General features: G+C 45.7%; 1 protein-coding gene across 7 annotated transcripts in view; it reads right to left on the reverse strand.

Moving 5' to 3' along the window:
• Positions 1-12,003, reverse strand: part of MET (MET proto-oncogene, receptor tyrosine kinase) — a 95,842-nt gene extending 83,839 nt beyond the window's left edge. For 4 of the 7 annotated variants that reach the window (XM_061373031.1, XM_061373034.1, XM_061373029.1 and 1 more), the window contains exons 1-3: positions 11,566-11,709; positions 10,396-10,533; positions 3,454-3,536 (exon numbers count right to left, since the gene is read on the reverse strand). The gene's annotated coding sequence lies outside the window, so the exon portion shown is untranslated. Of the gene's footprint in view, positions 1-3,453; positions 3,537-10,395; positions 10,534-11,565; positions 11,710-11,803 lie in introns of those variants that run through there. The other 3 variants (XM_061373032.1, XM_061373030.1, XM_061373033.1) reach the window with 3 other exon arrangements.
• Between the last annotated feature and the right edge of the window lie 578 nt (positions 12,004-12,581).

Consider the following 12,581-nt stretch of genomic DNA (forward strand, 5'->3'; position numbering starts at 1 on the left):
TGTGACCTGGTGCAGCCCGATGGCCTGATACTGTGATTTGTCCACATGTATTACATTTAGTGCTAGAAAGTAGGCTGCACCCTTTCCATACCCCAGCTGGCTCCACAAGCAGTATAACCGTGATCGTGTAGTACTGTGTTTGAGATAACTCACCCTGCCAAACACTAACTGCCTCTATGCAAACTAACTTGGTGGTCTTTGCCCCAAGTAAAAAAGCAGTGCAAACTCTCAGAGCAGCTACAAATAAAGATTAATAGATTCTGTTTGCAAACCAGCAAATGAAAGCAAGTCTGTATTTATGCCTTAGCTTAGCAGAACACATCCTTTACCTGATATCAAAGTTAGTAACCTGATGGTCTACTTAGCTTCATAGCCGCTTTTTGATAATCAAAGAGGAGCAACGTGAAGGATAGCGTTCATTTCCCATCTGTTTGGTTAGGAGGTTATGACCTTTTCTTTTTAATGCTGACCTCGCTTTTGTCACTGCAAGTTTACATTATTGCAATGCACTTTAACTGATGCCCTACTTTCACTCAGTTTAGAAACTGAGTTAATGATGGCTCATTGGCATGACTGCCGCTGGGCTGTGAACCTGTGATTCATGATCTGCTTCCAAGGACTTTACAGTATTGGTGTTCATAAATCCCGAAATGGCCTGGGACCAGCCTATCTGACATCCTGGCTCTCACCAGAGGCAACGGTGTCACAGCTGCAATCAGCAGAGTGGCTGATCTGGAGCAGCCTCAGCTCCCGTTTTTTGGCAGATGTCCCTCAGTGAGGGTCTGTCAGCCACAGCTTTTAGTCTGAAATATCGTGCTGACCTTCAGGAGGTGCTGAAAAGCTCGACAGTTTGAAGAAGGTGCTCAGGGATGGCTCAGCAGCCTGAGATTTTACATGCTAATAGGGCCTTGTCTTTTTCCTTCTGAACATATTTTTTCAGCTGCTTCATTTACTTCCTTTCAGCCTGTCCCCTCCCCTCATGCTGGGGAGACCAGAGGAACTTAAATGTGCAACCGGCTGCTCTCAGGGGTTCTCGTTTGTACAGGGCATGGTACCAGGGTTTGGACCTGTTCAGATCCTGAGTGTCTCCCTTGGAAATCTGGAGCCAGATTCAAGGAGTTTGTGAGATAAGCAAAGAGCCTGTTTCCAAACTTCAGACAGTATTTACCGTTCTCATAGGGGTGACATGAGGATAAATTAGCTTACTCTTACAAAACACCTCCAAAATATGAAGGGCTTAGTGCTGGTGTTTACAACAGGCACAACATAGCAAGGCTGAGCTGTAGGACAGTGCTTGCCATAAAAGGGATGATTTGAAACCGTGGTCTTCACCCCACAAGAACAGGTTGGCTAAAGATCTAAATCTGAGATTAGGGCTTGGCTCTGCCCCTCTCTGCCACCTGCCCTCCCTGGGGTGTAGGCAGCCCACGCTTGCACCCTCCTGCCATGAGAGATCCAGCATCCCACTCCGATGGCCGTTCCTTGCTTTTCTCCTCCTGTCCTGGTGCGAACATGCAGACAAGAAGTGGAAGGCAGGGATGTGAATCCTCCCAGGCAAAGTGGTCCCCATGCCTTAGAGCAGAGTAGGCCAGCAGGAAAAGAGAGGATTGAGCATGGGACTAGAGGTTGCCTGTCAGCAGAGGGACCCGTCTGTGGTGGCTGGCTCCACCCTGTCTGGGCACTGCAAGAGAGCTTAGCTGGGAGCTGTAACCCAGCCAGGACCAAGGGCCTCTTACTGCTCCACGTGATTTCTTCTCCTGTGGAGCTCAAGCTCAGGTGAGATCCAAGGAATATTCAGCACAAAGCACAGACACCGGTTAATATAAGCACCTGAGAGCTTCATGGCCAGGAAGTGTTAGCTTTCTGGATCCCTTTCTTGGACTTATGCCCTGAACTCACTCTAAACCCTATTTTAGATGCCAAAGCAGCCTGTCTGGATCTTACTCATAATTTTAAGCTTGGTTTGCTTATCCAAAAGGAAAATAAAATGGCAGTGATCAAATTGGAAACGTCAGTTAATGTATGACTTTATATTACAATTGCTTCTGAGCATGAGGTTTTGTTAAGCAGTTGATACCACTTAATTCAACACATTCTTTTACACACCTGCTCCTCCTTAAAATATTAGCACCATGTTATGTCCTGTTCAGACAAAAAACTGGACTACTTGTGCCATTGATAATTACTCACTTGAGCAATTTAAATTTGAACAAGATACAGCTGTTGCGGATGACAGTGGGACAGAAAGATCTAAACTCTCATGCAACTGGACTGTCACACAGAAGCCTGGTCTCGGACCTAAGGTTTGTCAGTGTAAGTTACATTCCTTTACTGTGAAGCTGCCACCTTTTCCAAGACTTGACTCCACAGTCTTCATGCAAACAATATTCTCATTGATTTCTGCGATAGTTGAGCTGACTAAGGACTAGAAAACGGGGTGCTTAGAACAGCCTGAAAGGCAGAAGATCTGTTGACATGACAGAATCTCAATATTACCTCATTTAAAATGAGCAATAGATGATACAGGGTAAATACTGAGATGTAGAAGGCATAACTTAACAGGGATGATAGGTGCAGAAGAGTGAATCTTTAAAAATCTTATATATTGTTAATGAAGATAATCATTACTCTTTAAAGAAAGACTGAATTAACTTACGCTGCATTTCCAAGTAACTAGCTAATGGACACAGGCATTATCTTTTCATATGTCTTTGAAATCCCTATAAACCATGCCTAGTCAAATATTTGACTGATGGGCTTTTACCCCTATTAATAGCATGTGATGGAGGTCTTGGTAAATAACCTATCTTTAAATTTGCCTTTTCCAGATTGGAAAGTGGTACTTTCTTATTCTTTAGCCATCTCTTACTGCTCCTTGCTGCTTCCTGAAAGGCTTTTTGTACTGTGAAAACAATTCACTGGTTGTTACCTTGTTTTAGTGCCCTACGGGGATTTCGGGTGCATACACTCCTGAGATAAGCAGGGAGCACTCCAGCTGCAGTTCGGGGAACTTTGGAAGCCCTGTGTCTTATCTGCAGGCAGAGGTTGGCCCAGCTTGTGTTTAGTTTACAAAAAGAAGTGCGGTATTATTTGCATAAAAGGAGTTCTTTCAAAGCATGCTATATGAACACCTCTTGATTTGAAAACAAACAAAGGAAAAGAAAACACACAGCAATTTTCAGGAAGCAGCAAAGATGTCTCTGAGCTCTCCCCCAGCTGATTTTATCATGGCAGCTTACATCTGAAGAACAAACACATACTGATTTTCGTAAATGCGTTTTCAGAAGGAAAGAAAACTCCAGAGAACTGGTAAACAGTCCTTCTGACTGATAATGATGTTGCACAGTGTTTTCCCTTTTTAGCCCTGCAGGAAAAACATGGGATTCAGTTCTGCAATTAGAAGGTCATTAATGATTTCTGTGATTTCATGTGCTCTGTGATGACTTTACCTACCCTCCTGCCTGGCTCTCATCTCTCCCAGCAGCTACAAGCACGCTGTGCATTCAGAGCTCCTCCTCTCACGTAGCCTGCCATAGCTATCCAGGAAAAATGATAACTGTTGTTGGTCAAATCTGTCTGAACATAACCAGGAGAGGGAGAGAATCATCCCCTTCTCACAAACGGACGTGCCTTGCAATCCATCTCTTTTGTATACATAAGATTGGAATAATAAGGGCAAAAATCCAATGGAATTCGATATAAAGAATAGTAACTGAATTCTATGGGATTTAATGGAAAATAAAATGTAATGGGGTTTTAACATACTGTAGTTCTGAAGCATGAACAGAATCAATATTAAATTTCATAGAATAGTTCAAAAACTTATAGTAAGGTTCCTATGCTGAGTATATTCAGTAGGATTTCCCATTGTGCAAATCTGATTAATGAGCCAAGGTGGCAATGTGGCAAGATCTGTACAATGCCACAGGAGAGGACAACCCCAGAGAAGTTGCTATGTAATCCTCTGGGAAGGCAAAATGATATAGTGAAATTCTGCCACTGTGCCATGTTCTCTGGTGATGTGTATGTAAGGCCAGTGATTGCAATACAGGGGAAACTAGACATTTGGGAATTTCAGATTCAGATTACAATATACTTAATAAACACTAAATACTATGAAATAAGGAAAACAAAGGAAAGCATAGAAATAAAGCCATAGTACTACCGTGGATCCTGCACCTGTTCTCAACACTTGCATAATTTCCAATGAAGGTGATCCAGATACCCTGAGTTTAACTAAAGGCACCCTCATCCTGGCTGGGGGAACACCCCATTTAATATTTGGAAGCACTGCAAACTTAAACAAGGATAAAATTCATTATCATGCAGCACTCTGGCCTTGAGCACATATGGGAAGGCAACAGCAAAGTGAATGCCAAAGTTTTTCTTTATCAGAAGGGTTAAACAACAGTTAAGATAAAAGTTTTTAGTCATCTACTGTGGGTTAAATTGCTTCTTCAAACACGCACAACATTTTTCACTGATTTGAATGGAAGGCAAACACATTTTTCAGAGTGAAATTTGGATTATTTTCTCTGCTACATAAGTCCCTAACCTCACAGGGAGCTCCACACTGGCTCACTGCTTCACTGGGGTCCAATACTGTTTGATTTCTACCTACTCTTTAATGCATTATTAATATTGTGATTTTATTTTTCTTTTTATTATTTATTTTTTACTGCAGCTTTGGGCATTTATAAGAATGATATTGAATACCAAGTATTAACAGAAAAAGATAAGCCTCTAATCCAAAGAGCAAAAGCAATAAACCTAGACTTTAAGCAAAGGTTTTGCAGGATGGTGATATACAACATTTAAAATGAGTACCCACTTTCTAGAAGTAGACAGAAAAACTGACTATAACTCCAGCAATTCATTGAACACTTTCAGCAACATTAGGAAAGAGCAATTAATCAACTTTTGACATGAATTCAATTACCAACACCTTCCATTGTCTTCAGCAAAGATGCCTCTCTGCTTTATCCTGCTTTCTCAGACCTAACTAAGAGAATCTGGTATTTCTGGATGAGAAGAAACATGTCACAAAGACACATTAAAATGATATCATAATACCCATAACAGATATGGAGATATATAATAACAGATAAAAGGATATACAGTTTCCATAACATAAATCCTAATACAATTTTGGCTGCGTAAGACTTAAAGAGAAATCCAAGCCTCAGTTAACCCAACATATATCTGAAAACATGTGAAGCTTGTGAAGTTATTTCATTTTATGGAGCAAAACATGCTCTTTCCTAGTCATGCATTTGGGACAACCCACAGATTTGGGAATTTTCTTAAAAGCTAGGATTACTTGGAAACCTTCTACCTTTATCCTCATAGGATCATCCATGGTCAGGGTGTGAGTGGGGGAGAAGCCAACCACAGTGACTTAGTAAGTATCTCTAATGGTCCTGAAATTCTAGTGATTTAGCTTGGCCCAAATAATCCAAAATGCATTCTTACTCATGCTACAGACAAAATAACATGTATGTCTCCAGACATTCTCATGGCAGAGCAGCCCTCTACCAAGACTGAAACCATGCTAGCTAGAATAGTGTCAATATGGAAAAAAAGCAAATGAATGGTGAGGTTCAGCATCCAGCTCAAACACACTAAAAAAAATAAACAAAGAAACAAATATTTTATCCCAAAATAAGAGGTAAATAAGTAAGTTTGGAATTCTATCTGTAGGTGGTAATTATTTTCATCTACTCTTTAGATATGCCCAGAAAGGGCTTCTGTTTCCACAAAATTTCGACAAAAATAAATAGTTCCTGCAGGAATTATCAATTTGTAAAATATTAATGAGAAAAATTTCATGTGGAAAAAGATGCTTCAATCTCCTATTAAAACTGAAGGAGAGGAAATCTTTTTGCCAATACTGTGCAAACACACATAAAGGCAGAGTTAAACCCAGCGTCCATGGAGAGTCAGTGGCAGAACTCCCAGGGAAGACCACGAGGCCACAATCTTGCTCACAGTTCCTACCAGGCAAGTAGCACAACCACAGAAGGAGGTATAAAAAGCAAGAAGTTGCTTAAGACCCACATGTGTTGTAGGTCCGAGCCACTGTGGTGGGTGATAGAGGGACTGGAATTCAGCTGTGGGCAATGTTCTGCCAGATGTGGGCAGGGGCAGCAGCGGCACAGCTGGGGCTGGGCGCGGACATCCCAAACCAGGGCCATGTGGCTCTCAGCCCTAACAAATGCTTGGCGTAATCAGTCCATTAGTCCAGGTTTCTCCCAGTCCCAGACAGTTGTTTAAAATGAGCATCATTTGAAGCAAACCAGAAGCCTTAACACTCTATTTAATAAATAACTATAACTTTACTGCCTAAATTCAGGGTGGTCCAGACTCACTGCATTTACAGGCAACATGCCTTTCTGAGTCTCATAACACCATCCCTCCCCTCTGAAGGGGGTTCAGCTATGGCATGTAGGGTGCAAAGGCAAGCTATAATGTCACAAACCTAGGCACCCCAGAGAGCAAGAGGCAGGGGTATTATACATGCTTTGTTCCTTGGTCACCTGCCCGTGTCTACACAGCTGAAGGCCCGTCAGGTACTGCATGCAGTCCTCCTGCAGTTGGGCTTTTGCCTGGAGGCCACCTGTTGGGCCTCTTTGCTCAGAAAGATTTTTATGAGACTCTCTTAAGGCACAACCAAAGCTGTGATTCTAACCATTTTATAAAATAAATCATACATTTGGCAAATTTTGTATCCTTATGCTGAAAGATCATCTGCCTGAAGCCAAAAACTTCCTGTGTGGGAAGTGGAGAGCTTACATTGTATAAAATTGTCAATAAAAGTTAATTACTTATGGCCTAAATCTAGCTATCTTTATAACTGTGCCGCCTCAATTAACTGAGTCTGCCTGTAGAAGTGTAACTGTGAGGCCCCTATGCTTGCCTCATCATCAACTCCAGAGCCATGCTATTTTGAAAATAAAAGACCTGTATCCTGTCCAAAAAATAAACTCTGAAGGTGACTTGCCATGTTGCCATTTTGGATTACAAAAAAAAGTAAAAATACTCGGCCAACACACAAGGGAAGGCTAAATTCCAGCAAACACACACATAAACAGGAAATCTCTCTCCTGTCAGAAGGTATTTTTCCTTCGTACAATGGGGTTCAAAGATGTGTCATCATATAGTTTAAAACAATTGCTAAGGAACCTTACCATTTCCAATAGCTTAGGAATAGAGTTGGCTTCCATGGCCTGTCCAAACTTGCATGGGAAGCACACAAACACTAACAAATATGTGCTGGCTTAGGCCAGTGCAGAGTTTTTAATCAATAAGCATGTCAAGCTGGGGGACAGGGAGGGGAGGGAATCAATTTTCAGAAGGCAAATGGTAACAACTGTAGATTTAATCAAATTGCAGATGCAATCCCTTACTATTCTCAATATTTTTGAAAGAAAGTATCTCCATGGCAAAGGATGAATTTCAATAAATGTCACATATTTAGTTATATTGCTGAGTTTTTAAATTTATCAAGTTAGGTCACTGAGCCTTCACAGAAATGATACCTGCACATGTCAAAAAGATTCTGATACTATTTAGCTGGATAAACGTCAAAATGAAGGAGCTATGGTAGAGGAAAGCAACTTACATAGAAATTGTTATTTCTCTGTGACTATAGGAATAAAGATATGCCGATGTGACCCTTCTGAGAGAGGTTAAAGCTACAATGCGCACAACAAAATGGATAGCTATCAAATACCATGGTGATGGCCACAGCGTGAACACTTGAGCAAAATGAAAATCTTCTGAAAGCATTCAGCAATTTTCCTTTTGCATGCATTTGTGACCAAATTTATCATGAATTCAAACAAGATTCCTTCTGCTGCCTCCATTCAAAAGGCCAGTTGCATGTTCATTTTCTTGGGACAAGCACAAAAGACGTAGAGCTGTGGGGTGCAAAAAAAAACCATATTCTGTTTAAGTATTTAGAGCTTATTAAACTCCTCAGCCTTACAGAAACTATTCTGTTATTGACACCTGCTTGAAAAATGAAATGCTCTGAGGCATTTGCTTCCCTGGAGACTGGTGTACAGGGAAAGGTGGAGGAGAGGGTTCAGGGCATTCACCAGTTCCTTGCTTGCACACAGCCTCTCCTTAAAATATGAGGGTTATAAACCCCTTAAAATTTGAGGGTCATAAACACCTCAAATTCTTCATCTCCACTTCTGTTCTCCCCTTTGTTATTTGGTATACTCAATCACAACTAATTCAAGGAAAGTCCATCTGAGCCAAGGGGACTCAGTCACCATCCAGCCACATCAAGTGGCTGAAAAAGATCACAGCACGACTAAAAGGTCTCAGAACAGATCAAAAAAGTTGGCAGTCTACTTGGGAACAGTATTTCCTTCAAAAGAGTTATATCCTAGACCAATTTGGTCTGATAACTTTACCTCTCCTTTATTTTTCTAATGTTTAAAATTGGAGGAAAAAAAAAACACCTTTATCTACTTGTACGACATCATAGTTTTCCTGAAGGCAAATAGCTTGGCAATTTGCTAGATTTGTTAATGCTAGAGGAAACAAGTTAGCACACATACCATGTGTTTGAATGCCTTTGGAAATTAGATTGAAACACTGATTTGATTTCCTAAAAGGTATCTTAAACAAGGCAAGGTTAGAGATTTGGAGAGTAATGAGAATTTGTGTGACTTCAAACAGCTCTACATAAAACAGACCTGATATTCTGGGGGGAAAAAGGTCACCTAATTATTCGTTTCCTGAAGGCCCTGTCTATGCTACATTTCCCCTGGGTAAGGAAACTGATTTAAAAATGGCTTCTGCGAACGTGCTTGCATCAATCGCTATGTATGATATACAGATTTGTTAGAACCATTGCCAAGAGAAACACAACATTCTTACAAGGAGAGAACAAGAGAACCTGCCTGGCTTGGCTATGGCAAAGAGGTGCCATCTGCAGAGTCTTCCACGAGCCGTGGTCCTGCCTCCTGGCTGATGGTGTGCTGCTCAGGACCACGTAGTGTGACTATCAGTGGTGAGCTGCACGGGTTTAATCACCAGCTACAACCTTCTTGTGGGAGGCAAAATCACAGACTGTGGCCATGGTGGACAAGATTCCCAGGTTGATGGCTCTGCTGAGGGTAACAGCCTAGTGAAACATGAAATTGTGACTTTGGCTCAAAGGCCAGCCAGAGAGACAGCAACAGGGAAGTGAGAAGCGTGGACGCAATGGTTTCATAGGAACCAGCCACGGAGGTGTGGTTGCCACCCAAAATCTTAGGAAGGTTTGTTTGAAACATCACACACTGCAACCCATTCTCTCTCTTTTGCACCAAACAGATCCTGGAACTCCCTCCTGGGTTTTGCATTCTTGTAGTTTTGGAGAACACTGTTCAGCTACCCTATTACTTCCTCACTTGAGATGATGTGTGTTTTTGTAGTGCTGAGAGAGCCCAAGCAAGATCTCCCTTACACCACAGAATCTGCAAACACACATGGAGATGCAGAACCTCTCCTTGCTTTCCACCTGAAGTGAATTAAATCTAGACACACCACCACCACCAAGCAATTGTGGTACAAAGCAGATCACCCCGAGGCCTGGGACTCCCACTGCCATAGCTCTGGCTAGTTGGCTACCCCACTGCAGCATGCTGCTGGCATTAGGTTCCCTTTGCGGCTGTGAAGGCAAGGCTGCTGCTCCTGCACCGCAGCCAGCTGTGCCCGTTGGTCTCTGAAGTCCTGGAAGCCAGATTTGGGAGGCAGCAGCCTTTGAATTTCTCCTCTGAGTTGAAAAACACAAAGCAGCTCCTTGCAGATCACAAAAGAATGAGAGTAGGTGGGTTGGCCCCTTCAATTGCATTGGACCAGCAGGAGGAGGTTACAGGTCATCAGTTAAGGTACTGGAAAACGATATATGCAGGAAAATCAGGATGGGAAAGGCAGTCCTGGGATGACAACGTTTGCCACTCAATTTTGCATTCATGAGCTGTTCATTGAACCTCTGCTGAATTTTGGCTTCCTGGCTGGATTGCCCTGACTCACTGTGCTCCCGGCCATCTACAGGCTGCACTGCCATCTCCCCGGAGCAAACGGCACCTCCACGAACCACACTCCAGCCACATGTGCAATTTAGTTTACCAGTAAAGAACTGTCATGCAGTGGTTATCCTTTAGAGGACGGACAAAAAAGCCCTATAGGAAAAAAAAAGACAATTCATTCCCTCCCCACCAAAATGGCAAAGAAGCTGACTCCCTTTTCTGTAAATAGAGATGAATGTTTTACACAATATTCCTTTCTCCAAATGATTCAATTTGCATTAGAAGACAGTCACAAAAAGAATCCGACAGTGCTAAGAAGGATTAGGGCACACAAAGAACAAGCGAGACAGTCATTCTCCTAACTTACTTTGTTTTCAGTGTGCAGCTCCTGCCAAAGGCTGGCTTTTTGCTCTTGCAGTGTATGATCTGTAAACATTTAACCAGCTCTTACAGAAGCAGGCGAGACACTTTATCTTGCCTGATTATGAATCCAAACCTCTCAGATCTCAAAAAAAATAAAAAAAAGGAGGAAAAAAATCACCATGCTGGGTTTTTTTTTGGGTGGACAATGCAAAAAGCACCTGTAGGATGAAAGCAAATGAACTACTGCATATGGCATAAGTTCTTCGGGAAAAGCATGCGTTGCAGCTTGAATAACCTCCTACAGGTTACAAATGCACAGTTTGTTAAACATCGCTGTCACTTGATTATTAAGCCCTATTTTAAGATGTATGTGTGAAACTTCCAATTTCTCAGGAGTGCATCGAGTATTTATAAAGCCGAAGACCACCTAGTTTAATGCTGACATAGAAACAGTGTGGAATGCCATTCTATAGCGCAAGTTATTTACCATTTTAAGCAAATTATGCTTTTAAAAATGGGAAAAAAATATTTGAAAAAAGGCCAAACAGCAGTACGAGTGCGAGGAAGGCTGCGAACGCTATACAGCCACAAAGTCCAAGTCCCCAACTCAGGGAACGCTGAGGGTTCACCCCGAGAGCTCAGCCTCACAGCCGCTGCCGGACCGGCCACCGCAAGCCTACACCTCGGAGACACCGTTCACGAGTGGGCACTTCCACGCCGCGCTTGCAGACAGCCCCGCTAAACAGCCGCGGGCGCTGCTGCTGCCGCCGGCCCCGCTCCGCGCTCCCGCCGCGCCCGCGGAGGTTCCCGCAGGAAAGGGCGCAGCGCAGAGCGCTCAACCAGCGCGGCCGCCGCCGAGAGCAGCCCTGCAGCGCTCGCCGTGCTCCGCCCGCCCTGTCCTGCCCCTGCCCGCGGCGGCGACTTCGCGGCCGTCCTGCGGTGCGGGCATCCGGCAGAGCGCGGCCAGGCAGGGGCAGCCCCGCACGGCGGCTCACCTGCCCCGCGGCACCCGCCTGGCGCGGAGCCTGCCTACCTGCCTGCCCCGGGGAGCGCAGCGGCGGCCGCGGGGCTCCCGCGAAGTTATCGGGCGGGGCAGGACACAGCACCCGGGCCGCTCCCGTCCTACCCCTTCTCCCGGCTCGCACCGCTCCCGCGTCCTCCCCTCGGTCCTTACCGGAGCGGAGCGCGCTGCGCGCCGGCACCACGGCCGGAGGGGCGAGCGCTGCACCCCGGCGGGCGGGCTGGCTCCCTCCCTCCCGAGCTCCTCGCCCATTCACCCGGCCCAGCGCGGGCTGGGCGGGGCGGGGCGCACCTCCGCGACCCCGCGTCGCTCTGCCCTCGCCCGTCCGCCCCGCGGCCCCTCCGCCCGCCCGCCCGGGCGCAGCATCCCAGTCTCGCAGCGCCGTCCCTACCTGTGTCGGCGGGGGCTGCGCGCCCCGGCGAGCAGGGGCCTCCCGCCCGGCACCTGGGCTGCGGAGCGGCTCTGAGCGCCCTTCCCTCCGGCGCCTCCGCCGCGCTGGTGGCGGCTCCCAGCGGTAAATCAGCCGGTCCCCTCGGCTCCCTCCGCCCCTCCGGCGCGGTCCTGACCTGCCTGTGACTCACCACATCGCAGGAGCCCGGGTGCGCGGCGGGGAGAAGGAGGGAGGGGGCGCCTCCTTCCTTCCCTCCCTCCCTCCTTCCCTCTCCCCTCCCTCCGTCCCTCCTTCCCCCCATCCTTCCCGGCCAGACTCCCCCAGCCCGGGGGCAGGAGGGACGCCTGTCTTTTCCTACACGAGACACTGGGAGACCTTGGGGGACTGTACCCTGCACTCGGGAGCGCTCGGCTGCTGGGCCCGGCAGGTGTCTGCACCAGGCTGATGCTGAAGCCTTACCCTGAGAGAACAAGACCTGGGCACCTCCAGGGTTCTCCTTGGAGCCCTCGGAGTACAGGTTGTGCAGCAGCGAGCAAATTCAGCCCATGTTGCCCCGTCATGATGTCAGCGCTGGCTGTGCACCGAACGCTGGTTGACGTGCAACCCAGAGTGAATGACCTCAGTTCATACAGACCATCACATAACTACCTCCCACCCATATGTGCTTCCCTCGGGTACTTAACGGTGCAGGCTGGGATCTCTCCCTCTCTAGGTTTGCAAAGCAGATGGTGTCATCATCTTAGTGGTGCAGAGAAACCTTGTGACTAAGCAATGCCAT

The sequence above is a fragment of the Neopsephotus bourkii genome, unplaced genomic scaffold (genome assembly GCF_033783945.1).
Source record: "Neopsephotus bourkii isolate Nb327-2 ecotype Australia unplaced genomic scaffold, CSIRO-AGI_Nbou_v1 NB_1624, whole genome shotgun sequence".
Lineage (NCBI taxonomy): Eukaryota > Metazoa > Chordata > Aves > Psittaciformes > Psittacidae > Neopsephotus > Neopsephotus bourkii.